We start from the raw sequence: 25,680 nt of genomic DNA, 5'->3' as shown, positions 1-25,680 counted from the left end.
GTATCAATTTTTTTCAAACGTTAGTACCAACTTGAAGCATACACTTTCTAAATTTCTACAAAAAACAACTGAATAATCCCTTTGTTAATCAGATTGGCCAAAAAGTTTTGGGAAGAGGCACATTATTTTTTATGAAAATAGGCTTAAAAATTAAACACGCCACTTTTATACCACATTTCATGCCTTCCTTCCTCATGCCATTCATTCCTTCTAACATGACGGTAAAAGTGCATGGTCCAACAAAACCCAGAGCTGTTCCACAAACTTTTTATTACTATACGTCAACTAATTTCGACGTTATACCATCATCATCAAGGATTAACTTTTTTGATTTTTTTGTTTTGTTTTGATAATGACGGTATAGACGTCGAAACTAGTTGAAAGCTAATAATAAAAAGTTTGTGGAACAGTTATTGGGTTTTGTTTCACCATGAACATTTCATCGTCCCACCAAGTAACGCCCAAATCAGTTGATTTTATGGCGGTAAAAGTTAAATTTTAAAAAATTCCACATAAGCCAGTCAGACGGGAAAAAGACGAGATGAACCACTGCTGGCTGAAAGATTTTCACTTATTCTCTCATATGTTCTCTTGATTATTAGGCCCAGCTACAGCATAATTAACTTCCCCACCTCTTTGGCTTAACTAAAAATATTCTGCTGTGATTTCTACGTTATTGACAAGATAAAGCGCTTCCATAGGGTTATATAACATAAAAATAGAGAAAAGTTCTTTAGTGTGCGGCGGGTTACCTAAGGCATGTTACATAACAACGTTAAGCTAGGGAGGCGTAGTATAAATGTAATTAAAATCGATTAAGATTTGGCAAAGACTTGTACACTAAGATTTTGACACCAATACCTATTTAACACAAGAAATTTCTCTTCATTCAAAACAACGGTCAATCAGACTGAAGAAAATAAACATTGTTGATGTGTTCCTACTGTAAAGAATGTCCTAGCATGTATACGGCAATTCTATTTCATTTACACATAAAACCATTTATTTTAGCGTGGCGAGAATTTAACGTACGTGTACACTGTAAAGCAAAATCTCGCTGCAGTTCCACTACTCTAGCGAGACTTAATCTAGACACTGTATGCACTGGTGAGAGATTTTACTCCACCGAGACTCTCTGGAGGAGTTGTAGGGCAGCTCTAGCGAGACTTAGTTAGTCTGGAGACTGAACACACTGACACGAAATTTACTCTCGCGAGAGTGCTACCGCGAGACTGCCATCGACGTCCTCCTATCTCTTCCATTTCCAAATTTTCTGCAATCTTCTCCAATGGCACGGCTTTTTTGAGCCTATCCCGAAATTCCTTACTCGCAGTATTCCAAAGATCTGGGTCTCGGATCTTCTCTCGGATCGGAAGAAATGCTCTCGGATCTTCAACAGGGTGAGTTCCTCCTATGCTATAGACGTTTCGACGAGGGACTCGCAGTATTCCTGATGAAGACCAAAGAGTCGCCGGTCGAAACGTCTGCAGTAATCAGGCAATTCACGTGGTGAGAGCGACTCGAGAGCATTTCATTCGACTGAGACTCCGGGAAAGCACCAGATCATTCCTCTGCATAACTTTCGAACGGCTGAATTGAATAAGAGTTCAGTTTTTCCCCGCTTTTTATCAATTTCTTGAAGACAGAATTGATTTCCTCACGCGAGAGAAAATACTCTACCCGGCAACCTTGATAGAGCGGGAGCAGTAGAGCGAGACACTCTACCTTTCTGTTCAAACTCCCCCCCCTTCAGCGTGAGAGTAGCTCTACCACTAGAGTTGAGAGTCGCACTAGCTAGAGTGCTGGTGGTGGCTTTCGGGAAATGCTGCGTAGGTAACATTATTTGCTCGACGTTTAACTCCTCCTACTGGGAGCTTTTTCAAGAGAATGGGAGGGAAAACGTTCTCGTCCCGAGCTTATATAGGTTTCGGTAACCCATTGTTGACCCGATTTGAATTTTCACGGAAGGTGATAGCCGTTGGTCATTAGATTGGGCCAGGAACCCTCTCCATATGCGGCTGAGGTTATATCCATTCTCTCTATTATTACTATTAGCTAGAGTGCTCTCAGAAATTTTTACAAGGTAGACTTTTCTGGTAGACTGCTCTCGCTAGAGCAAATCTATCTAAAAACTCTAATATGTACACGTACCTTAAGTTAAAGGTATCAGCGCTACTTGCCAGGAAATGCGATACTAGTCTCTCGTTTGAAATACCGTCATTGGATAGGCCCAATCGATACCAGACTAAATACTCATGGACCTTCGTGAAGGCTAATCAGGATATGCACCGGTATTAATCGTTGAAATATCACCAACGGAAGACAAGGTGACCCTAATGACGATGCAGGAGTCGTCCGTTGAAACGTTGGGGATACATAATGATTAAAATCGGTGGAAATCGCGAGAAGTTTTTATGAAATAATTCTCCAGGAGAGAATGACATCAAATTTTACCAATGAATCTATCATTCGATTTTGTTATCAGACATTATTAGACATTTAACAATTTCTCAATGAGTAACACTTTGCATACTCTCAAAAGTTTTATTTCACGCTCATATTCAATTGAAAGAATCACAAAAGGTCGGCAACTTTCCTAAAGCTCCACGCTCCGAATGAATCTTATCTTCCATGATGCCGTGCACGTGTCAAATGAGCCAACTACTGAAGGCAGGACAATAAATTATCCGGAATTGCACGACAATAAATTAGACGAGGGGAATTTGAGAGATAATTTCACAAGCACCTGGGACATGGGGATAACGGTGTAAAAATAACTACCCATGCCGCCAGGGGATTCACACTATAGACCATTATAAGTCCTAAGGGTAAATAATAAATGATTAAAGCGAATTCAGCAATTATGAACGGGTATTGATTTTCCACGTCAGGGTGAGAGCCACGAGAGACTCGAAGGCTACGGCTAGCCTTAGATTGCCTGAGCAATTAGGTATGTCGATGGCTAAGTTCTAACAACAGGTATCTCAAAAATAGCAAATTTTCAGGTGAGCAAAGAAAAGATTAATTTTTTGTACTTTACGCTGAAATTAAAAACCAAAAGTTCATAAAACTGAAAAATAAGCATTCATTTACAAACAAATAGTTGTTTTTTGCTTGTATTTTATTTTTTTAAATGTCATTGCACTTTGTTTAAGACACCTGCCGCAAACCGGCCGAATCTGAGACACGTGTTGTTAGAACTTAGCCATCGATATATATCTTTCACAGAGACACGGAGAACGTCGTGTTAAAACCCCACTATATTTCCAGGTCCGACAGAGAAGATAAATTACGAGAGATATTTTGCCGAGCGGTTAAGTATGGGAATAAACTTTCCTACACACAATAAAGTACTTTCGTAAATGCGAGTCGGAAATTCGTTAGAGCATTTCCTATTTACTAAGGGCTTGTGTCCTAACACCACCCGCCACATGCCTCTTGAGGCGGCTTGCGAGGTAGTATGTAGATGCAGATGTCGTCCCACGTGGCGGCGGGGTAAAGTCCTTTTCTGCTTGTCCTGGGATCGCGGGTTCGAGTCCCACCTGAGTACGTGATTCACCACACAGGATACGGGTGGGTATATAATTCTGTTGGTCTACTCTCTGAAAAATCAAAACAAAGGCCACCCCCTGAGAGAATACAGGAGAAAGACGGACCGAGGAACAGGTCCGTCGCTTTTAATAATGATTATTTTCCACTACCCTTTGATTTCCAAAGTCCATTTTATTGTCAATCACCCACTAATTCACAGATGAAATCTTTCTAGACAGTATTTTCTAGGAATATTAAAACTCGTTTCCCTAGTGATAGCTCGTGTCGACACAATGATACCCTTCCTTCTTATACTACCCCTACCATGGAAGGGTCTTCGGGATCATAATCGCAGCTGCACACAGTGGTTCCAAATCGAAAAAAGCTGGCCAAAATTTATAACGTCGTTATTTTACCCTACTAAATACCATTATCTCTTCTTATAGATTATGATGGCTAAAATCTGATTGTGGGATAATTTTTATATTTTCTCTTTATTTCAACATTTCATCGAGCTGTAGGTAACTATTTGTACAATTTTTTTAAAGTATGAAAACTGAAGTCATAGATATTGGCAAACATTTGCTTTTTTAAAGAGAACATTAAGAAATATCATTTTTAAGGCACTTAAAATTAAATTTTGGCTAAAAGCCACGATAGACTTGGATCATAAAACTGAAGGGATTCGAATCATTTCACTATCACTATCATTTTCATTTTACACAAAAGTAAATGAAAATCATAGACCGCTGTCGTCACATCAGACTAATTGTCGCTTTGCGAAGATATTCGAATCAAATATTTTTTTACTATCCGCATAGCCGGCGATCTAACAAAATGGAAAGGACTACTATAAATATAGAAATTCTTCTCCGAATCTGCATCAGGTTATTGTCTTCATTTCCGCCAAATACTCATGGAGAGACCGATTAATAATTGCTCAACATATTTTATCATTAACTGTATAAACTTATAACGCATACTATAAATTTACTAAAATCTCGTCTTCCTAATACTAGATTATGAAAATTTATTTTACAAGTTCAACCGATTCAAGCGTGCTACAGTGGAAGTTCGACATATTGAAATGAAAGGTAGTTGCACTTTTCAATCATAATTTAATTCGTAAGACGCGTTTCGGTTCATCTACTATCGGCTCGTATAGTCATCGGCTCACAGAGATCTTACATCATCTTGTATCGGCTCATATTGCCATCGGCTCTCAGAGCAATCAGTTTTTGTACCAGATGATGGCTCTGTGAGCCGAAGCGCGTCGTACAAATTTATTGTTAACGTCGCAATTGCAGAAAAGTGCAACTACCTTTCATTTCAATTTATTTTATGTTGACTGAAATTAAGGGCATCACAGAGGTTAATGAAAATATTTATAAATATCACCTGCATTTTTTACAGAAATACAAGAAAATCATCGACCGATTTAGTCACATCTGACTAATTGTCGCTTTGCGAAGATATTAGAATAAGAATATTTTTTTTTACTTCAACTGTTTAGAGTCCGTACTTTTTAGTTCCGAACCGGGCCAAAATCGATCGACTGTGAATATTTTATTACATTGCTTCAAGTAGGCTATTGCCTGGTGGCAGCATTAGATGTTTACACAAGAATAAAAAATGTACCTCTCTAATACAAAGTTGAGAAACAGAATAGACGCCTATGGTAAAAAATAATACATTAATTCTAATATCAATCTACTAAGAATTTAACATTGTCCCAATAAACCAATTTCAAACAATCTATTAAATACATAAATTCTAATATAATACCGCTAACAAATGAACATTGACCCAATAACCCAATTCCACAATCTCCCTATTAAACCACTATGTAATTAACCAATTAGTGATGAACACTTATTCCTAAAAAAATTCGCATTTTCGGGGAAGATCTTAAAAATAACTGGCAACTCGCCCGGATCCGCTCATACTCGACAGTTGGCTGTGGACTGGAGGCGAGTGAACACGGCCGCACTCGGTTATCTTGAGGATAAATAGAGTGCAAATTCGATTCCACCGCGAAAGTTGGCGAGTTAAGAAGGCGCTTTGCAGAGATTTACACCTCGTAGGTTGAACTTTTTTTTGCACCTGATTAAAGAGAGATATAAAAAGGGCGGACGGAGTAGGAGTCTTCAAAAGATGTCGCGGCGCCGTCTTCAGTTTTTCCTTCCCATTTCTACCTCTTCTCAGGTGAACGGTGAAATAGTCTCTCAGTTAACTCCCGCGAAATCGAGGCAGGATTCCATTCCAAATACCAGCTCTCTGGACTGTCTATAACTCATAGGGTGGTCCTCCCTCCCTCTAGTGACAGTATCTTTAAATACAATTTTGTTTTCTCGGGTGAGAGAGACCATTTTCTCAAACATTTTGGTCCGACGTACCTCCTCATCAAAAAATGATGCTGTTGCCATGACCGTGGCCTGTATTTAAATTTGTATCGCACTTGTGGTCTCTTCCCATTGATTGGCGCCGATTTTCGCCCTCCTTTGCCTTAATAGTTTTCAGCACTGGCCCCCAAGTGTTGCTCAGCTCCTATCCGGCGTCTGTGCTGGAATGCCAGATTTCCAATCGGATTTCAATAGTCTCTTTAGATATTCTGTCGCAATTATTGGATGTACGGCAGAGTATTTCCGCTTCATCAAAATGGATGTCTCTTTTACATACCACGGGCCTCCTCTATGCATCCCACGGGGACTGCATAGAGGAGGCCCAGTTCCATCCCATTGAAGGCTGATTTCTGTTGCCACTTCGGTCGCATTTTAATCTATTTTCAATAATGCCCGCGGCGCGGTGATGAGTGCAATGCAATCCACTTCTTTCCCATATTTTGAAGGATAGGGTTTGCGATTGCGAGGAGTACAATTGAAATATTATGAATTTGAAAGACCGCATCATCGTGTAGATGAATTTCGGTTAACACCCACAATTATACCTTATTTCCACATGAAATTCGGATCACTTTATCCATCAGCGACGCGCGTGGCGACTATTGTAAACCCATTTAAATGCGCGACGGGTGACAACACATTCAGAGGCTCCTCTTTTGAAATATTCGTGCACCATCCAATGCTCGTCAACGGCCGACTCGGTAGGCAAAGCTAGACGTTAAAGGTGACCATGTTCTTTGAGCCGCGTTTTAATGGTGCGGCCTGACTCCCCAAATCCACACCTTCCCACAACCACAGGGCACACGGTACGCTCCAGGGTGTCTTTTTATGCTTCGTTTGCGGTAACTCGATTCGTATCAATGACGGCGCGAGATTCTCTCTTTCCAAACCTTCCAAACTTTTTTGAGAAAGGGCGTCATTGACACTGATGATCGACATTATTCCAATCGGTTTTTATCCTGGACGGTTGATTACCTTCTGAGACTATTCTTCCCCGCATCCTTCTTGATCAGTCCTAGATACTCGTCCCTGGGTCTACCTCTGAGTATTCATAAATTTTCTTCCATTATTCTTACCACGTAACTGCTGTCTCTCATCCCGTGGACAATCCTTCGGGTTATTCCATGGCGTATAAAGCTCAACAGTACTTTCTTCTCATATTCTTATATTTGCCTCTTCCTTTCCCTTCTTTTCTTCTTTCCCCACCATCAAACGAATTATTTTTGGGTCAGAGTGAACGAGCCCATAACCTTACGATACGTAATGAAATGAAGACGTATCCCTCAATTAAAGCGGACCTGGGACAGACATATCCGGATGGATAATGCAATCGCGCTAACGCACCTTATGCTGCACGCAAAAGCGCGGACACTCGTACTAGACTCAAAAGATAAACGGGCGGAAGGGATGAGACGTAGGGGGGAAAGGGGTGGGGGGCTTGATTGCGTAAGGGAAAGAATTAGAAGAGGAAGAGTTTCGGGGGCGCCTGTTGCCAGGCAGAGGGCGGTGGAGGAGGGGGGTAGGGTGGCGCCTCGCAGCGGACAAGGAGGGCGACTAAAGGGCGAAGACGCGACAGACACGATTATCGAGTGACCACGAATCGCCTCAAAAAGGGGCATGGTCCATCCATCGAGGGAAGTGAACAAATAGAGAGCGGAGTAACCGATTAATCACTTGATTTCTATAACTCATTTTCAGACCAATGACACATTAGACGACCGCAAGAGCGTATGATTTAAGAGGTAAAACCCAATACTTTTTTTAATGCAGAAGTTGTTACAAGTGCATCGCGAGCACGATGGGCTCACTTAAAGAGAATTCGAAAAAATTCTGTGGACGAGTTGCACGATACCAAGAGAAATACATAAAAGGGAATTTTATGCGCTAATCCTGGACAGCTTTGAGTAATCGCTACATTACATTAATCGTCACTTTTACAAGCAGAGAGCTACACATTCGTAGATGCGTCCAATCGGTTTGAAGTTTCATCGGCGTACAGGTAAGAGGCATCAGTAATTTCCGATGACTTCGATTGATGTCACCGGGTAAATATTTTCGAGACTATCACCGAAGAGTAGTAATCATAAGTCACCATTCTGTATCACTGAAGCCGTGGCCCCCCACTTGATGAAGTATTTAATAAGCAATTATTTTGTAAAATAAATTCTGGCTTGTCAAGATTATGTGCACCACTATTTTTTAATTTAACATTCCTTACCGACAATCACTGGGGATGCACTAGCTGAAAATTATGTCGTGTTCATTTTTTTCATGCGCTATACAAACGTGTTTTGTTAGTTCTGAGTATCGTGCAGGAAGACAACTCGGACAGCACAATTACGTGGACATAATATGGAATATGGAAGTTTACTCCGAAAAAGAAATCAATGTGACTAAGAAAGAGCACCAATTAATTTCAAAACCTTAAAGATTGGCAGTTTGCTGTTAACGTCCTGCAGGAGAATGTTAACGCAGGGGACGTCCAGTCCACGGTTATTTTTTTCTACTGCGATGCTAATTTCTTGGTTATTCCTAATTTTAATTCATCGCTAATTTTTTCCATACACCAGCCGATACAGACCACGACAAAAAGACTGGACAAAGGCGAGAACTACGTGTCCTTTTGATATCGCAACGCCAGGTCAATGAGTGACGGGAGTCCTTTCTTACGAGGGTCGTTCAATAAATCCTTGAAATTTCCGAAAGATTGCTCTCTTAGGATAATAAATTAATTTTTTCGAGTAAGCAGCACTCGTGGCTAGTCAGGTGATCGAGTTTCATCTGCATCAATCCTATAGTTCCATTGTTTTGTCGACTGCAGTAAACAATTTTCATTTGTTTATAAAAATGGATAGGAGTAAAAAATGATATACTTGCAGAGCATTAAAGGGCTATATTGAAAAAAAAAACTGACGCAAAATAATTTTTTTCTACCTTTTTCTTTATAGTACAGGCCACGGGTTGCCAACCAATTTTCTAGCGGACTACTATGAGTAGTGTACAAACTGTACTAAAAAAATAGAAATGGAAGGCTTATCAGAGAAAAAAAGTTGTGAATGAGCAATACGATTGAGGCTGTTGCTTCCCGTTTGTCAGCTGTCTTTGGAGGGGAATCCTCTGCCCTCAAGGCCAGTAGCGACGGCGGCGATGACCCCAATCCCCCTCGGCACTTGCCGGGAATCATCCCGCGCGCGTCATCCTCGACGAAAAAACAAGAGACGCACGTGCCAGCGAAGTGGGCGATGCCGACACGACATCCCCTCCCCAACAATGTGCGTGACGTCCTCTGTGGTTTTCGACTGTAAACAGGTCTGCATGAAATAAATTGCTCGTTCCAATCGGATAAGTTTACGCTCACAGGCGAGCCAAAGTGCTCAGGTGTTATCTCTGCTCCCACGAGGAGGACAGGAGAAGATTCTCCCGTCAGACACTATATGTGTCGTCACCCATCGCATTTAAAAGGATTTCCAAAAGTCACCAAGTTGACGGTATAACGATACGAATTCAATTGTGATAATATACTTACATTCGTGACGATAGGAGCTCAAAATTATAAATTTTCAATGCCGCTCCTCGCGAACGGAAATATGCTCGTAAATCATGCGAATCGCTAGGCACTCCAGCCCGCTCTGCGTGTTTATCCGACAGCCGATGAAAAAACACACATTCGAGGATTTTACTGATATATTTGACGGTTTGCCACCAAATCTAATTTACGGAGTAGTAGGGTACATACGTTTAAATTATAAAACAAGAGTTTAGCTAGATTCTGAGATGGATTATTATCAACATCAATTCGACATCGACAAAGATCAACAAAAAATGAAATTATATAAATAATATCAATGTTATTTGAATTAAATTTAACACATTATCAATCCAACGCGAACTACTGGGCTAACAAAATCGATAAGGGAGCATGGAAGGGGGGATCTAAACCCCCAAACACCCCGCGGACAAGGCCTGCGGTAGTTTCTGGTCACTCCGCCAGTTCTTTCAATTTTTGCTGAGCTCGGCTCTTATGCTGCTGTTTCACCTGCAACCCGGAAGTTGAAGACCCGGTGGATACGACCACGCATGTTGACAAAGCACTTTTAGCTTTGTGATCACAAGAAAACGTCTCATGACGATGATTTTATATTCTCTCCAGCCCCACGAAACGCTTATTTTATTTACGAATTATAAATCCTTGAAGCGTTTGTCATCCTGTACAATCGCCCACGTGGTCCACTGCAACGAGCTTCAAGTGGGGTTAAGTGGAATGTTAATGACTCCATCTTTCCTCATCGATGATTTGTTTCCCTGTCGAAACAAGCGGAGTGGATCCAGTATCGTCATGCATCATAGTGTTCACTGAAGCGAGGAATACTTCGGCGCGATCTCAGAGTAATTGCCGACGGAGCTTCACCGGAGCTATACGGCTGGATACTTAAACTAGGAGGACGCTCAGTGAAGAGTGACAGAGCAATCGGTCATTTTCTGATTGCATTAAGTTCTCGTTCAGCACAGCTCAGAGGGGTAAATCTGTGCTTCCCAATGAGAATAGCCACATTCGAAGAGCTATCAGATCTTCAAATGAACCGCTCATTGATTCATATCGTGCTCTAAGCAACGACAATGACACCTTGGAAGCGAGACATTTTTCTCGCGCCTTAGATGGTCGCCGATTGAACTTCCAAACTATGCCAGCGACATTTTAACTTTGTCCGCAAGCAAAGAGTCAGAAAATCTCTCACATTTACCTTTATTCCGAGTTGAGTAAAGCCGCTTTCAATTATTTTAAACCAGCAAATGCTCGTATCATATTTTCAACTCCATAACTACAAGTCAAATCGTTTGAACAACGCTTTGGCAGTTGAAAGAAAATCCAAAGTAAACACTTCGATTTTGTAATAATCATTTCATTAGAATCAATGATTGCTCAATCGTGAAACCGGATCAAAGCAAATGGAAGAAATAATTCATTATTTCATTCCTACCGTGAAAATTATTCATCACGATAGCTAAAAAATTTACGCTCGAGAAAAAAAATGATGAAATTTCGTTATTCTCTAGTGCATAGACCATATCAAGATGGTATCAAGATTGCGATTAGAAAAATACACGAAGGAAATTGGGCCATTATGACAAAATGTCACCCCCAGACCTGGATAACAAAGGAGTGGTGACCCAATTTTGCAGAATAAAAATGATAAATTTGTGTTGACTGGGAAATTCACGATTCTTCAAAAAACAAGATGTATGAAATCCATTAAAAACGATAGCATTGCTGGCGTCAAGATGCTTGTGTGTGTGCTCCCTTGCCTGCCATTGGACGGAACCAACTTCGCGTTTGTGTTTTATTTCGTTTGCCTCTTGTTGGTGGTAACGAGAGAGAGCAGATTGTTGAGGAAGCTCACGTGCATTTTTGAGTTAACTTGTAAATTTAATTTAAATTTACAATAAAGTCCACTAATTTTCTTTGACCTTGATTTTTTCTTAGTTTTTTTTCCAACTCCTTAAGTGCAAAAACAGCATTATTGAAAACGCTTTCGGCATGAGTCATGTAACATCTGGTGATACGATAACTGCCATTTAATATCTGGTGACTACGCCATAGGAAATGATACACTCTGGAGTGGTCATGAAAGTAATTTATGGATCACTTGAACGGAACAGACGAGATCATTGATGGGACAATGGACATAGCATAGACCAACGGTTAAACTCGGCACGCGGCCAAAGAAATAAAAGACAATGCTTGAACAAAAGATGACACTGAACTATGATCTCTCCATAGCTAACGCAACACACAAAAGCTTATTAACCACGATGGTTTCGAAGCACAGTCTAAGGGATGAGCACCGCATCACGAATTGAATAGGTTTGAGCTGGAAGTGGGGATGAAATACTGGGACGAGGAAATGGCGAACTGGTCCCATTAAAACGAAAGGAAGTGACGTAGTACGGAAATTGCGACTGTCCATCATAGTGATTTGACGATGGGACAATGACATGGACGAGATATCTCAGTAGGTCACCCTCGGAAGTGAATGAAGGCCGTCGCAGAAGCCAGATATTGACAACGACCCGAACGAAATCAGAGCCGATAGAACTCCGTTCATAAAGTTGGTACTCCACCACCGCGCGATAAAGCGCCGAGTTTTTAGATCGGATGAACTGGGAATCGAAAAAAAATGACAATTCATCGACGCGCTAGCAAGGAAGATAGGTATCTTCCATTCAGAAAAAAGGCCATTCATAAGATTCCAACGTTCATCCAACAATCGCGGTGACAGAGTACCATTTCACATCACTTGCGTCACCAACTCACCCAGCTCCAAACAATCGCCATGTTGGGAATGGTTGGGAAGGACCTCGAATATCGCGATCCATTTAAGTGCAAGGGATATAATTCATCTAAGGAAACTACATAATTGAGGCCCAACTCTGTTCCGAAAGAGCTTGATTTATGTTGCAACTTACTGTCTGAAAAAAGAAAGTCAACATGGTTCGCATAGCTCCTCGGTCGTCAAGCATCTTCGAAACAAAACAGCCCATTACAAGGCAGTAAAAATAATAAGGGGTCTGTTCATTTCTACGCTTTATTTATTAGTTTAAAAAAAATCATCGGCTCTAGGTATTTCTTGTATGCAAGTATTTATTTTTAAAATATACCCTTTTCGAGCGTAAAATCAAGTTAGCCAACTTGAATAAAGTATACCGGGACTAGCCGCGGTGATAACTTTTACGGGAGTCACCCGCAATGCACAATCGTGCGAAAGATCCACAGAGAAAAGCTAAAGGCTAAAGCACTCGACCGGGGGGATCCGGGTTCGAATCCCGGTCAAGGCGAATGATTTTTTTCTATTTGGATCTTTAGAGAACTTGGTTTTTCACTAAGTTTTCGTTCCGTTAACTTGAAATTTTTTATGATTAGTGAGCCACGATGAGGTGGAAGTTATAAATATTAGTTGAATAAGATATTGCAATATTTCTACTGTATTTATTTTTGCACGACGGTTTCGTTGTTACAACAAAGTTTTCAATTATATCGTTGTAACAACGAAACGCGACGTGGGGAAATAAATCCAGTGAAAATATTTCAATATCTATTTTAACTAAAATTGCAATTTTTAATAAGAAAGCCAGTCCCATTATCGTTCACAGGATACAAATTGTTTGCAAAACTGCAATAGAAGAACTCGTAAACAACGCAACCTCTTCTCAAGCTAACTTCGTAGTAGCCGGGCATAATGGTATATTTTTTACCGGAATTAAAAACTAATAAATTCGAAAGTTCATATCGATACGAATAAAAATTTCAGTTGACAGCCCCGATTATAGTTTTTTATACCCCCGTGAAATACGGATCGTTACGCCATCAGCGACGCGGGCGGTAACTTTTGTGATCACATGCGCGGAAGGTGACAGCACATGTAGTACCTGGAGAATACTCTCCCGTAATATCCGTTAATGCAGCCATTAAATCTGTTTCTCGTTTTTCGCAAGTTCTAAAGGGTTGTTTTCGGAGAGGATGAAAGGAGTATATAAGAACAATATCCGGCCGCCACGCGCCAATATCAACCCTCTCTCCCAATCTTCCCTAAAGATACAGCCCTCACTCCATCCATCCCCTTCCCATTCTCGCATTCCTTCGCCAGCGCCGTTTCTTAAGAGTTTGGCAGCGTTTCAATAGGCCCGAATTGTAACTGTGAGTAATCTATTTCTTGTTTACGTTTTATGTTTTGGGCTGCTGTTACAAATCCATTTGAAATTTAGAACAATTGTTTGAATAATATGATATGAACTCAAAGAGTTCAAATCCTCGTTCCGCTTACTATTTTAACATGGATACTGGAGAAAATATATATATTTTTGCGGGAGAGCATCTGCTGGGATTTGAGTGTACATTGGCGAGTACATATTTGAGGTAAAGGTTCAATCCTAAATCATTTGATCCGTTGGGTTCAAATTCAAAATAATATTTATGTATTAGCAAAAATTTGCCCATCACTGAGTTAAATTCGAATGAAAATAGTATTAACTTTCAGAGACAAAAACACGATTTAACATTAATATCAGTAGTTGTCAAGGATATATGCTTTAGTTGATTTCGCAAAAAAATCATGAACTTAAGGTTAATGAGAAAAGTAAAATAAAGTTCATCGAAATCATCAGAAACTTTACTAACCAATTCATCTATCAACAAATGCGATTTCTTTTAATGACATCTATGCTTGTAAAAATACGTCCATTTAAGGTCCTTTTCATTTCTGAAAACACGTTAAAGTCTGGACAATGTAAGGAATTGCTTTTGGCCAAAAATCCTCGAACAGGCAATGAAGTGTGAGCCGAATATAGTCGAGCTCAAATAAAACACGTCTAACGTTAGCAGCCGGCACAGACAAAGAAAAAAATAATACGGCACACAATTTTTTCATACATCAGGGGCATGTTTACCAAAATAGTAAAAAAATTAGTTCCTGTTATATTCTGAACACACCTCGTACCATCATCAAAACGTTTTGCTAACTTTGAGAGCTGATAAAGGGAGTATGCCCAACTTAGTATGCCATGCATAAAGCACAAACAGAAATGCCTACAAACAACAGAGCTGTGTCTGGACAATGTAAGACATTGTTTTTGGCCAAGTACCGCGAGAATAAATTGGTAGATAAGTACATATTTTTCTTTCATTTGTTAGAATGAACTTCCACAAATTTGAGCCGGAGACTATAGAGATTAGAAATGCCTACAATCGGTTTTATGTACACGTATGATAACAGCATTATTAATATATTTATTTGGGACCGTTGAGCGTGGTCGCGTGATAGAGCAAAGTGATTGCGCACCTGCCCGAGGTGGTCTGACACAATGGCTTCCGCTTTGAATGCCTTGGGCCCACGCACTTGGCGCACGCCCGCACGCGGAATGGCACGCACGCATGTATCCACCGTCTCTGGGATGGCGCCAAACTTCCCAACTATCCTATCCGCCAGGTGGAGTTTAATAGCAGGCAATTTTTCCGAAAACGCACAGTCATCGGGTGATTTCAAAGAACTCCCGAAACATTCCACCCTTATAGTATGATGAGCTCCAGACGGGAGGGTTAAAAATACGGCTATCGTAATACTGTTTTCCACGCACGTAAAACACTAGGGAGGCATCTAACGGGAGATGCAGAATTCCGCCTTTGTTTTTCGGCATAAAGGCAATACTCCAGCGATGATGGTTAGACCACATCAAGAGCACTAAAAGAGATATGTTTCCAGCAATGAGCTGTATCTACAACACTCCCCGGAACGAAACCATGCTGTTGGATAAAAGAGACTGCGTGCAGTGGATTAATTCTGTCCCGCAGGGGCTTTACCTATGTTACCAATGGGGTGGTTTCCTCTTATTTTTTTATTGCCTAAATCGACTCCTGGAGTATGTATTTCATGCTTTTATATTTTTAAATGCACCTTGGTGCAAGGCTATGAGCGCCAGCACGATGCAGGCTGCTAGCAAGTAGCAAAGTACCCAGCAGGCAGGTACCGTTTGGCTTAAATAAGGATTATTAATACCTTAACAAACGAAGGAAACTTTCCGACCATAGGCAGTTTTAATAGGTGATTATTAAGAGATGTTTTCCTGAGCTCTGTGCCTCATGCATGCATTGGTAATCTCAGACGATATAAAACTCCCATCTACTCGTATATCATTTAGGTCCCTGTGACGTCAAGTGGAGTGGCATCGCATGGGCACCAATCTGGCCTTTTTCAAATGAGGTTAAAATTGACCATTGCCACTGGATTGGATGGACCATGGGATTTCTAAAACGAAATTATTTGTATATTATGAAAATGCTAATGGTGGGTAACGAATCGCAATCAATCCTTTCTGATGAAGGAAACTACCCTATTAGGTCGCATATTGGTCAGTTTTCAAAAAAAGTAAATCCTCAACGAAGCAATGATTACGGAGCGATCCACTAATTATCAATACTTTTCCGATCATGGGACCGATGGAGTGGCGGTGAAGTACAGCCCTCGACAGCCACACAAAATTCCTCGCTCGAGTTCCGCCTGGGCACGATACCCCAAGCCAGAGCAAGGATGTCAGTGATCGTCAATCGTTGTATTTAGTACCCCCGATGTAAAGGCCAAATAGTGCTGTTTTCGGGGTGATGAATGCAATAACATAAGAGTATTTGCACTCGCAATTCGTGGGTAACATTATTGAAAAGTTGTACAATTTCCTTACATTATACCATAACGAAAATTAACTTCGGCTGACAACTAATTATAGCTTATTTCCTCATGATATCGGATGATGCTACCCCAGTGATGCGAATGGCGTCTTTTGTCAATCCATTAAAATGGCAAGTGGGTGACAACACATCCAGTGGCCGGCAAGAGAATCCTCTAATGTAACATTCGCGATTCTTAACGTCTTTGATTAATTTCATCCCGAAGGCAAAAAATATAGGGGAGAAGGAACAGCATCAACCATAAAGTAAAGCCACTGCAAATTGAATTTCATGCAGGCGCAAGCGTAGTCACGTACTTAGTCAAAAGTTATGAAATTGCTAGGTAGTAACATTATTAATATAAATTTCTATTAAGATCTCTAATAACAGCTTATTTCTCCGAGAAGTCGGTTCGTTCTGCCGTAAGCGGTTTTTTTAAACCCATTTTAATGTGCGGTGGGAGCCATTAAGTAGCGGAAAAGAGAATCCTCGACTGTAAGTTTCGTATTTACGACCCTCATATTGTCTATCCGGGTTTTAATTTTATTTCGTCTCGCGTATCAATATTTTATTATCGGGAATGAAAGTATTGAATTGGACTGGCTTGAAGACAGATTAAATAAAACATGAGTGCTACGCATGTAGCAATGCAGGTGGCCACGCAGTAACCATAGCTCAGGCCTACGATTAAAACCCCAACTTTAGTATTATAATGAGAAATGAATAGAAGTTAGAAAATCAAATACTTTTTAATAGAATATACTGAAATCCCAATACACCAATATCTTTTTTACAGCTATACGTACAGCGTAAATGGAAGTTTATATCGAGGCAAATATTACGTAAACAAACGCTATGGCTGAAATGGGCAAATTTGACCTATCAAAGATCATGTGATCTGGAATTATGCCATTTCAATCTTGGTTGGATGCGTAAAAGCCAATAAAACTCTCTTGCTTATATTTAATCAATGGTTTGAATTATTCAACGATTTATACAAGTGGTTATACCTGGCTGGAACAATGGGGACTAAATGAACATGATATGATGAAAATGACCGTTCAATGGACCTATCAAAGATCACGTGATCTGGGCTATTGCTATTTCAATTTTGGTAGCATAAGGGTAGCATGGTATATACGTCATCAAGCATCGTATTTTTAGACAAAAGGTAAAAAGTCTCAACATCAAACAGTTGCATATTTTAGGATTTACACGTTAAGCTTTGGTATATTGTTACTGCACAATCCCAACAAACGAAATTATCTGTTAATGGAAGTTTTGCACTTCTCAATAGAGTCAGTATCCTTTGAAAAAGACTATCAAATATAATTAAAAATAAAAAAATATGATTGATTGGCTAAAATATATAAGACTGATAGTAATATAAGGCCGACGAAAAACGGCGAAAAAATTGAAAAGCTTGGTTTCGTGACAATTAAAATTAACGACATCAGTTACGTTCAAGAGCAATAATAACACAGAAATAATAAAATACAGTGAGGATGAGGATGCTACAGCACTCTCGGCAGGTAATTGATAAATTAAATATGTTAAGAAGTACACCCATGGGTAATTGAATACATTAACTTCAGTATTTTGAGTCACATTCTTACCGTCTTAAACTCTAACGAGGAGCTTCGTGAAAATCTCAGCAATATACGGAAAATCTTACCTGAAAAGCAAGAGGAAACATAAATTACTTTAGGATAGATGGATAATGGTAGCTTACCATTTGATTTCAACTAAACATATCCTAAGAAATGCAAATACGATTTCCAAATAAAATATAAATATGAATCTCCGAAATATGGTTTTCGGATGACTTAGTCAACAAAAATGGGGAAGGAATGTTTTAAACCGTCAGAAGTCACGTTAAGAGTTTTATTTCTTATTTAAATTGGTATTCGGACTCGTATATTCGAAAAAAATGCAAATTGTACAATACAGTTATTTACTTCAATAGTTTATGAAGTAACTTTGTGGGATTTCGAACTCATGGATAGATAGATTAAAACTTAGTGAATAACAATGGGAATAAACTTTAAATCTCGCAAAGCTAATCCGTCCATATGCAACTTGCTCTTTCCAAATTAATCAATACTCGACGCGACGCGACATCGCGACGTCCTTTCCGCCAATAAATTCCCCACAGTGAACCAATATATAACCCAACTAGGCAGCAATTTTTAGTTCCAGCTCGGAGCAACTGATAACACTTTACTTATAGACACTTGGAAATAGGATTCTATGCTTCAAAATACGAGCATAATGCCTAATTAAGTAACTAATAGTCCTTTCTATTCAATTCTACTCATTTAGTTACAATAATTTAATATGCTTATCGAGTTTCGCATAGCAATAAAAATACAAAAGAAAATACAGGATTATCAAAATTGCTACTTGCAACAATAAAATAAATAATAGCAAATAATAAAAAATAGAAAAAATAAAGAAATGAATTGTGTTGTGTAAAATAATCTGTATGAAATTGGTCAAAAAATGTTCTAAATCACATTTTCAATGTTAAATTTTGATTTTCTGGCAGCGCAAACAACACACTGCACACACAACACAGGAAAATGCCCAAAATAACTATTACAAGGTAAGCTGACTGGTTTTGGTGAACATTGGTTTACAGGCAAAGCGCCTAAACGTGCCTTCGGCGCGGCCATTAATGAGGGAGACAAAAGTTTATTTGGTTAACTCCGACCGGTTACAACACTCACGCGTCATCCTCGGAAAACAAGTTGAAGAAAGAAAAATGAGAAACAAGTTACACCTCCTTTCGAGAATGACGGATGAATGTTGAAACAGGTCGGTGTTTACAAAATAAAATGTTTTGGAGGACTTACAATGTTTCAATCTATTTATTTATCCATTGACAAATAGACCTGAATATCAAAAAAGTGCTCAAAGTAAATATTTTGCGCTTCTCACGCAACACATCAACACGAAACTGCGAAATTAGGAGCGAATGGCAATAGGGTGGTTTCCTATTATTTCTTTATTGCCTAAATCGAAAGATTATTACTCCTGGAGTACGTATTTCACGCTTTTAGATTTTTACATGACGATATCTATTTTTCGCGATTAAATGAAAAGTGAAAATTTTCAAGCGCGCGAAAATGCGACGCGTAAGTATGAATGCCGGGAAATCTCTCCGTGTGACGTATTTCTGGTTCCCGCTGCCGCCCTGTGAGGTGACCTTGATGCGAGTTGAGCGCTGATACGACGCAGGCTGCTAGCGGGTAGCTGAGTACCCTGCTGGCTGGTAGCGCTTGGCTTAAATAAGGATTATAAATACCTTATCAAGCGAAGAAAACTTACCGACCTTAGCCAGTTTTAATAAGTGATTATTAAGACATGTTTCCCTGAGCTCTGCGCCTCATGCATGCATTGGTAACCTCAGACGATGTATAACTCCTATCTTCTCGTATAGAAACTAGGTCCCTGTGACGTCACGTGGAGTGGCATCGCATGGGCGCCAATCTGGCCCTTTTCAAATGAGGATAAAAATGGACCATTGCCATTCGTCTAAACCGGTATTTCTAAAACGAAATAATTTGTATATTATGAATACAGTAATGGTGGGTAACGAATCGCAATCAATGCCTTTCGTTTTCTTTGATGAAGGAAGCTACCCTATTCCAATTTACGGATATTTCTATTTAAAACACACGCAATAATTTAAATTAAAACAGCACATTCATATACACACAGGAGCCGTCGGAGAAAACGGATATGGAGGCTGGCAGAATAAGAAAATGGGTAACAGAAATGAAATGCTCGTGCTTAAATGGAGTCGTCAACTAGAACCCGAAAATATATTTATTTTTTTAATTCGGCGAATGGAATGGAAAGACAAGTTTCAAAGCAAAGAACCTCTCCAAGAAGTAATTCTCTAATACTTTAATTACGATAACGCGAAAGTTTCCACCAACTTTTCATGACTTGTTAACGTCATTATAGTATTGGTTCATTATCTCGTTGAGAGAGAACTTTTTATTGATGGAGACAATGCCTCACAAGAGTGTAAACAACAACGAATCACAAGAGACCCGTGCACAAGACTCAGGAGTCACTGAAACGCGGCGACTCGCTCGGAATGAGCTCATGACGTCATCCACTCATCTGCGAAAGGGTTAAGGGCGGTGGAATTTCGTCGCAAAGTAGAAGTCTGCTTCGGATCGAAAGACGGAAAAATACCGGTCTCTTAAATATTGAAACTCTATCATAACCTACGATAATGTAAAATTTGTGATAGACCCAATTGGAACAAATAATTAAGTCGAAAAATATCATGCACTCTTAAATATTAGGGCAATTTTTCACGAAGCCAAGACTCAGAAATCATTGGTTTTACTAACGCTCTCCTCATATAGGGCGAAGACGACTAGAGAAAACGCGATATTTAACTCTAAATGGTCGAAAAATCATTTTCCATTCGGCGCATTTTATCTTAGGCAGCCACTCAATCTTATGTCACAGAAGGAGATATTTACTGAACCAATGATTTAATCGCTTATCGCTTTTAAAGCGTATCTCACTTGACCAGATCAATTCGCGGAGTCGATCATCAATTCATTTGATACATCTTGTTTAAAATGTGTCACATGTAGTAGCGATAACGGAAACCACGATTGCTAATGGATACTAAGTAACAAGATCTCTCAGGCTTCACAGCGGGATAGGTTCTTCATTTCTCCCTCGAAACATCCAGAGTGTATAATGTGATCCTAATGAATCCTTCATCTTGCCGGCCTCGGTGGCGGCGGGGTAACGTCTTCGCCTGCCAAACAAGAGGTCGCGGGTTCGAGTCCCGCCTGGGTAGGTTACCCCGGTCCAGGGCATGGTTGTTTGTGTATGTTTACTGTTACATACGTTGAACACCCCGGTGTAAAATGGCCAATGAGAGCTGTATCCGGTGGTTTTAGAATAAAATAAAAAAATAAAAAATAAATAAAATACTGTGCTCAGGTACCGCCGATTATTTTATTGTCCCAGTTGGAGGTGTCAACGGTGTTCTTTTAGCTTCGTCTCCGGAAATCGGCCTGTTTCTTCATTCCATTACTGGCCATACTCGCAGCGCACGGCGCAGACTCCAGGTGCCCTAAGTGCAGTCGGACCTTCGTGACGAGCCTATCACGACTCTAACAGAATAGATGAATCAAAGGAATCTAAAAGTTATGAGAACCCAAAGTGCCTGGAATTTAAAAAAAATATAAGCAGACTGGATACAAGAAAAATAGATTTACCAGATATGTCTGCGAAAATTGTGTCTCGATCATGCACATTTCCTGTGTAGTGCGTGCTTGCATAATAATTTTGATTGATAATGTTGTCTTATAATGCCCTTTCTATGCTAATATTAACACTGCAGTTTTACGAGTCAACAAATCAATAACAAGTACTGGTACTCTATTTTATATCCCACGCGATATGAATTAATAATTAAATATTCTATCAGACGTAAATAGGCTTGATTTTAATGATATGGACCGTTTAACTATTATAAATTTGATTTAATCGAAGAAAATAAGAAAAATGATCGACTTTCATAGGTTGAGACCTAAAGAAGAAAATATAGCCTAACATAGAGCGAGTGCTCGCGTTCCGATGACGGGCGAGAGACCTGCAGGGTTTATAACTGATTTCTCAATCTTGTCGGTGAAAGGTGGACAGAGGCGATGCCAAAATCTTCCTTAGACAGACATCACACAATGGATGTTATTTTCAAGCTTTATATTCTCATCCAAAGCCTCAATAAATATTATTGTAACGCCAAGATTGAAGAGCAGAATACATGAGTAGGTTCTACATTGCACCCTTAGAGGAATTTTCCACTCTCCAAGGAAGCACGCAAACCTTAACACTGACGAGTTTGCAGGAGTAGCCTAGACTTCAGGGATCTCAAATGTCCTAGGGCGAGCATAAATACGGGTAGGAATAGGGAGAGTTCAATTTAGTAGGCAGAGCAATTTGGACAATCTCTCTTTCATATTTTAACATAGTCACTATTTATAAATCTGATGGAAATTTGGCAGTAATTTGGGAACCTAGATTTATGCTTCAAATTTGGATGTTAAATTCAGCATCAATTCCAAAGAATAAAATTACTGAAATTGGCTGGAGAATTAAAGAATTTTATGAGCGCAGTGGTCGGCGGATTGGCTCGAAAATCAAAAGATCTACGATCCCATTTCCAGCACAGGAAATGGATTTTTTTCTCTTCGGCACTGGTTGTGAGCCTCAAGATTTGTTCCCGCGGCCTTAAAAGGGCTGCTTTCGAAATCGAAGACGAGAGGAGAGAAATATTATAGAGTCACTTTCGGAGGCCGCATGGCATGGCAACAGCGAAGCGCGCTCAATTTGCAGAGGCGGCGCCGGCGCCTTTCACAACGGAAGTGCCGGCCGCTCCGCAGCGCCGCTACTTCTGCTTCTAACGGGAACCTCTCCATAGACGACACAGCGTCGCCTTTGCCAAATATCGCCAGTGTACACACTTGGGTACGGAGGAAATCCAGGGCGAAGACGGCCAGTTAGAGAAGAATGAATGTCCTTGTAGACAAGGAATTGAGAAAAACAGATATAGGAGACCTATCGTCGGAGAAGCAAATTCCTAGAGGAAACAAAAAAATGGTGAGGCCCATAGAAAAAGAAGCGCAGGTCAGTGTGTCAATGTTTACAGAGGAAATACTCTAACTGTGTCCTTTTATGTTTTTACGGCTAGGAATAACGCTGCCCATCGACGAATGATGAATCCAAAAAGGTACAGGCTTAGACTGTCGGCGGACTGCCGGCGGAACTGTCGTGATCAGACAATAAATAACGCGGTAGAACCCGGAAAACATTATCATATTTCAAGGAAGATTTGAGATCGCACAGTTAGAACCTGAAAAACAGGGAATCCAATATAGGACAAAGAGCGTCTCCAACCAAATGCAAGAAGCACTTGCTCAATACTAAGTGTGCTGAAAGCGGATTAAGATGCGAAAAGCTTGAGACTATAGGCCAAGAGCCAAAACGCTAGAAGAAAATTGAGTTATTTTAGAGCTGGCGAGATTGTGAGCGACTAGGGGAATACCTTATCACTGGAAATGTGGTCGAACAGCATGTTATAATAATAAATAACAAAGCTATCCAACTTTCGCAATCTTGGTGTTATTTCTCAACAGTTTCAATACATCAGCTTCATAAGCAGAACGGCTGATGCCGTTAAACTGATTGTTTCACACACAAAAGACCACTTACAGAGTCAGAATAATAGGATAGGTATAAAAGGGAGGTTCTAACACGGATTTTAAAGTCATCCATCCTATGGTGAAATGGTCGGTTGAGGCTGACACGTGGAAAAAATACGTGGGGGAGTTAGTTGGTTTTAACAGTTTGTGACATTTTTATAACCTCGGGTTACATCGAACCAACATTTATTTCAAGACCTTTATTTAGAAAATGGGTGTATTTTCAGGTCTACTAAAGACAGTTCTGAGCCAATTTCCACTTCATGTTTCAAAATGTAATGGACCATTTGATGCTTCCATGATTATCGTGATTGAGATGAAAATATACACATATCTTCATATGAAAAATATTCAAGTTTCATTTTTTTTCCTAAAATGACGTTGGGCTTGATAAGTTTTACTTAAAGAGAAATGGAGACGGGGAGGCAAATTTGGTCTCTTAAATTTCAAGCTAAAGGATGGCTGATGGACATTCAAAATCAATACAATTCAAATACAAACGATAGCTTTGTTATTTACTATTAAAACAGGTAATATCATTTTGACACCGCCATATGTCTACAATGGCGAAGAAATAATTGAGGGAGGTACGCTAGTGAATAGATGGCCACGAAGCAGCCAAAGCGATTCAGGCTCCAAAATTAAAAGAAGACCGTGATATAAACTTAGCAACACTCAATACAATCCGAAAAACAAAATAAATTAAATCTGGCATCAAATGCCCACTAAATTTACACCCGAGAGGTACGCAGAGGAGACTCAGATTGAACCACTATTCTTGGCCGAACGTAAGAATGAGTAACAGCAAATGCGAAGGGATAATATTATTTTAGGACCAATAAATAGGCCAGATAAAACGGGATGGAAGTGGAAAGAAATAACAACAAATTAGAGACAATAAGCGATAGAATACGTGAGAGTCAAAGGTGTGTTCAGAAAATAACGAGAATTTTCTAATTTCGCGGGTTTAAAAGGTCCGATTATGGATTATTTTTATTATTATTTTATTATTACATGACAAATTGAGTATGATAAAACCTTCAGCAATTTTTTTATTGTGCCTATGGCAGCCACTAAAGTTAGACGTGTTTTATGGGCTCGGCGATTTTCGCACGTTAAAAGAAATCAAATAATGAATCAAAGAATGATTGCTAACCAAAGAACTATCAGCAAATGACGTGTAACAAAATGTGCGGAACGTCAACTAAGGCCAAGGATTGGTCAAGAATTTACGAGTGGTATACGCGTATCCAAGATGGCCGAGCAGACGTTGAAGATGACGAACATAATAAGGCACATCAACAACCGATGAAAACGAGGAAAATGTGAAAGAAATAGTTTTAAGCATGTTATCTACTTAATACCTGATGAAGACTATTTTGAATGCGACAACATTAATGTTGACGACAAAAGGAATATTTTTTTTACCAAAAATTTCCGTTATTTTCTGAAGACACCTCGTAAGTGTAGCACTTCATTCAACTAAACAAAGAACATATATGCCTTAAGAGGACTCCTCTCTGCGTCTCGTCCAGTGGTACTTCGTATTTTTATTGGTGAATTACTCCTTTGAAATTCACGCTATCGTCTTGAAATTTTCAGACAATAGTGTAGTACATACTTGCAAATAATTTCTGTTTTCAATCATAAAAATATTGTATATGGGAGAATACATACCTAACATTTTAAAATTTGAAATGCAGGGAAATGTTAACCACGGTCTTCATTATATACCCTGCAAAATTTAAGATGATAGCATTAGTTTTAAGCTAGTAATTCGTCAACAAAAATGACAACTCAAGCAGGAGGTATGCGTCCTCTTAATCATACATGATACTTCCATGATCCGGCGGAGGCGCAAGAAGGTAATTACCCCGTGACCTCAATTGACCTCACGCGGTTTCAATTCCGAGCAGCTGCGGAAGCGGAATGCGATCTATCTCGAATGGTCGCCGTGTGGTGCGCTGCTGTCGACAAGAGGCTTTCGTCTGGATACATGCATCGACATGGAAGTCTTTAGAATACGCGACATTCGAGGGCTTAATGGCGTAGAGTATTCAAATTTCACTCAATGTCATAAGTCTACAGGCTCTGATACGCAACACATTACACTCAGTAATGAAATAATCACTGACTTTGCATTCCCAAAAGAAAGATAAATACGTAATAATGGATTACGCAGGAAATGGAGTTTTAAGAATATTTAGAAGTACATAAGTACAATTTCAGAAAATTTTATCAGAATTTCATCAGCAATGTAGAAAAATCAGAATAAAAAAATTAAATTTCA

At 39.7% G+C, this 25,680-nt stretch overlaps 1 protein-coding gene across 3 annotated transcripts in view; it reads right to left on the bottom strand.

Moving 5' to 3' along the window:
• LOC124168217 overlaps nt 1-25,680 on the bottom strand; it is a 171,015-nt gene that overhangs the window by 19,983 nt on the left and 125,352 nt on the right. The window contains exon 2 of one of the 3 annotated variants that reach the window (XM_046546367.1): nt 17,763-17,821. The exons of the other annotated variants lie outside the window; for them this stretch is intronic. The gene's annotated coding sequence lies outside the window, so the exon portion shown is untranslated. The remainder of the gene's footprint in view (nt 1-17,762; nt 17,822-25,680) is intronic. 3 annotated transcript variants of the gene reach the window in all.

Source organism: Ischnura elegans, chromosome 1, assembly GCF_921293095.1.
Source record: "Ischnura elegans chromosome 1, ioIscEleg1.1, whole genome shotgun sequence".
In the NCBI taxonomy this organism is placed as follows: Eukaryota; Metazoa; Arthropoda; class Insecta; order Odonata; family Coenagrionidae; genus Ischnura; species Ischnura elegans.
This window is presented reverse-complemented; position numbering and strand designations above follow the sequence as displayed.